Source organism: Netta rufina (genome assembly GCF_964035555.1).
Source record: "Netta rufina genome assembly, chromosome: 19".
In the NCBI taxonomy this organism is placed as follows: domain Eukaryota; kingdom Metazoa; phylum Chordata; class Aves; order Anseriformes; family Anatidae; genus Netta; species Netta rufina.
The window spans coordinates 2881672-2885010 of record NC_140143.1 but is presented as its reverse complement, the minus strand read 5'-3'; positions in this window follow the sequence as shown (position 1 = coordinate 2885010).

Below are 3339 nucleotides of genomic sequence, written 5' to 3'. Positions count from 1 at the left end.
CGGCGCTCACCTGCTCACCGCCTTGGCGTCCTGCCGGAGCCGCCGCTCCCGCTCACCCAGTGGCTGCACCTTCCCGTGGGGCATGGTCGGGCACCTTGGTGAGAGTGTGGCGAAGACGGGCGAGTTCAGGCATCCCCTCCTCAGGAACCGTCTGAGGGAGAGGGCAGCCATACGGGGCTTGGCAGGTGCCGCAGTTCCCACCTTGTCGGGGAAGGGGCTGGGTATGGCCCCGCCGGGCTCCTGCTCCCTCTCGGTGCCCGCCGTGCTGTCCAGGGCCACGCTGATGGGCGAGGGGCAGGCGGTGCTGTGGGGCAGGGCTGTAGGGCCGGGGGACGCGGGGGGCAAGCTGCTGGTGCCAGCGTAGATGGGCGGGCAAGGGGCCGGGGAGCTGAGGCGGCACGGCTGCAGGGAGGAAAAGGAGAGGCTCGGTCAGGGCAGCTGGCTGGTGTCCCCAAGCGTGGGGACAAGGCTTTGTCACCAGCCCCCTGTCCTGCACCCCCAGCCTGCCCAGAGGGGAGCGGAGGAGTCATGATTTTCTCATAGAAAGCACCAGGATTGGTGCTACCGGCCTCGGTGGGTGCTGGTGGATCAGACGGGGTGCTGCAGGAGACAGCAGCTTGTCCACGCGTGGAGTCTGCTGTTCTGAGAGTGTGAGCGCGGCTGTGTGTGGTACAGCCACGTTTAACCCAAAGCACCACTGTGCCAGCTGCTGTGGTGCCCAAGAAATAGGACAATGAGCTCAACCCCCTGATGACTGATAATACAAGACGTCACATCTTGTGCTGAAGGCCCCAGTGTCTCTAGCTGGTGCTGTGAAGACTCAGGCTGAGCTAACCAAGCCCTCAGGAAGAGCTGGGGGACAGATTTGTCCACAGAGTATGTGGTGCGTGCTCAGGACCTTCACCCACTTCACCACCAGCAGAAATGAAATGCAGCTCAAGTGTCCAAAGAGAAGTGCTGAGAGCAGAGGCACATACAGAAAATACACGCATGCATGGCAAAGAGATGACACAGTGAGGGATGAACATGCTGAGACAAGACAGAGAAGGATGAACCGGGTTCTTTTTTCATTTTCTATTTATTTTTATTAGACAGATGAATGCGCGGAAGTGATGGCCAAGAAACAAACAACATGCTGCTCTGATTTCCAATGGAAACAAACAATTTCTTGGCTAACACAAAACAAAGTTCAATTTGTACCATGGTCACACTTTGTACCATGCAACCTTCCTCTTCAGGGACCGAGCAGCAAGGGACCAAGGAGCGGGACGCTGGGTTATACCAGCTTATTCAGCCTATAAGCAGAACAGAGCCAGCTTCTGCCTGCAAGTGGGGGACTGGTGTTTCACAAGCACGGTGACTCTAGAGCAGGCAGCATTAACCCATGGCAGTGGGGCAGCAATGCAAAGCGGAGATGATGAGAAAATCAGAGAAAGGAATGGACGGAGATAACATAAAAAGCACAGAGACAGACAAAACAGAAGGAGAATCACAGGGACCGACTGGAACACACAGATTTGTTATTTATTATTTATACCCTGACTTGATCTTCCACGTGTTGCTGCTACTGGCAATCCCGACACGCTCGGTGTCCCACAGTACACAGACTGAAGGGACTGTAGAGCTCATCACAGCCAAGCAGCTGCGGACCAGCCCTGCCAAGCTCTTGAGTACCCTTCAGTGCTTTTATGTTAAGGTGAGGTGATGGTACAGTACTTCACATACAGAAGCCTTGAGGTTTTAAGCATTTACAGGCTGAGCCTGCTCCCCCTTACAGCATTGCAAAATTTGCTAGTGCTTCCCTTGGGAACATGAGTAGGGACTCAGCAAGCAGACCTTGACAGCAGCACTGAATACTCCTGTAACTTGATTTCAATTCCTCTAAACCATTTATCACTGTTAGGTTAACAGAGGTCACACAAATCTCCATAGCTCAGCTGCAAAATGAAGAAGGCTGGTTCTGAAGCGACACCAGATCAGACCACGTAGCTCTGATTCTGCCTCTGATAACACATACAGGGAGGGCAAGAATTGCCGTTCAGAGCTGTCTGGACCCATGGCCTGGCTGTCTCCCTGTCAGGGAGAGGCTGGTCTCCATACACCCTAATACCTCAGAATTCCCACTCGCATCCAGTTTTCTCTATCTCCATTTTCCTGTAAATTCATTGCAGTAATAAAAACGGATGAATAATGCAAGTAGGAGTTCAGAAGTTTCCTGTATTCCAGTGCTTCCCACCCAGTCCCTCCACTTCCCCTAAATTCTAACAAACAAGGAAGTTTTTCTGCTCCCCCACAATTCTCTTTACTGGCTTTGCAGGAATCTTCCCACTTCTGGTAATCATCAGCCTGGTCCAGACTGGCAGGGGGTTCCCAGCAAAGCCTGGAATCTCCCGAAGCTCTCTAGTGCTAACACAGTTATTTAGGTTTCCTTATTCTAAAGAGCAAAAGAACAAATGAAAAAACACTACTTAAAGTTGAAGTCAGCTCTTAACACCTCTGCCCTGTTTTCTCCTTGCCTCTGGGCTACAGACCAGTGACAACTAGAACTACCTCCTCTGAATTTTTTTAACATTATAAAATAGAATAGCAGGAAAAAGACAAGAGAAGAGGCAGAAAGGATTTGATAAAAGAAACACAAAGATGTGGCTGTATCTCTCCAGCAGGCTCCTGAGAGGGATGGCTCTAAGCCTGCACACCTAGCTTGTTGTGTAGGGGAGGAACAGGGAGAGCAGAGCTTTCTACTGATCATCTCCAACGAGATGGGGGGATGTTGTTAAAATTCAAAGGGTCACCCAAACCTTCAGAAATGGCCGTGGTGCTATTCTCACAAGAAGCCTAGCCCACCCTTCTCTCTGTGACTCCTCTGCAGTGACTTGGAGGTGGAGGATACTTCGGGTGCCCTATGGCAGATGGAGAATTTATGTGACCGCTCCTCTCAGGGGGGTGCCCACTGTGCATCCCCTGGGAGGGTGCACGTCCTGCTGAGAGGATGGATGCCAGCATGGACATGCTCTGAGGTGGACTGCCTCACCCTGCTCCGGGGAAGGCCGATTTGAACCCAAAGGACTGAGACAGCACAGCTCCACTCTCCCCTGTGCCATCCCAGCTCCTGGAGGAGCAGGAGGCAGGGAGAAGGGCCTGGGCTGCCCAACCTCCTGGGGTTTTGGGGCAGCCAGGAGGCATCGCACCTCCGTGGTGTGCACAAAGGGGTTCTGGCCCCGTGCCACGAGCCTGGCACAGCCAGCGGCCTGGCTCCGGCAGCATTCCCATGCCTGCCGTGCCTGGGAAGTGACATCTGCTGCTGCAGAAGCCATGGCAACATGCAGGAAGCAGGCTGCT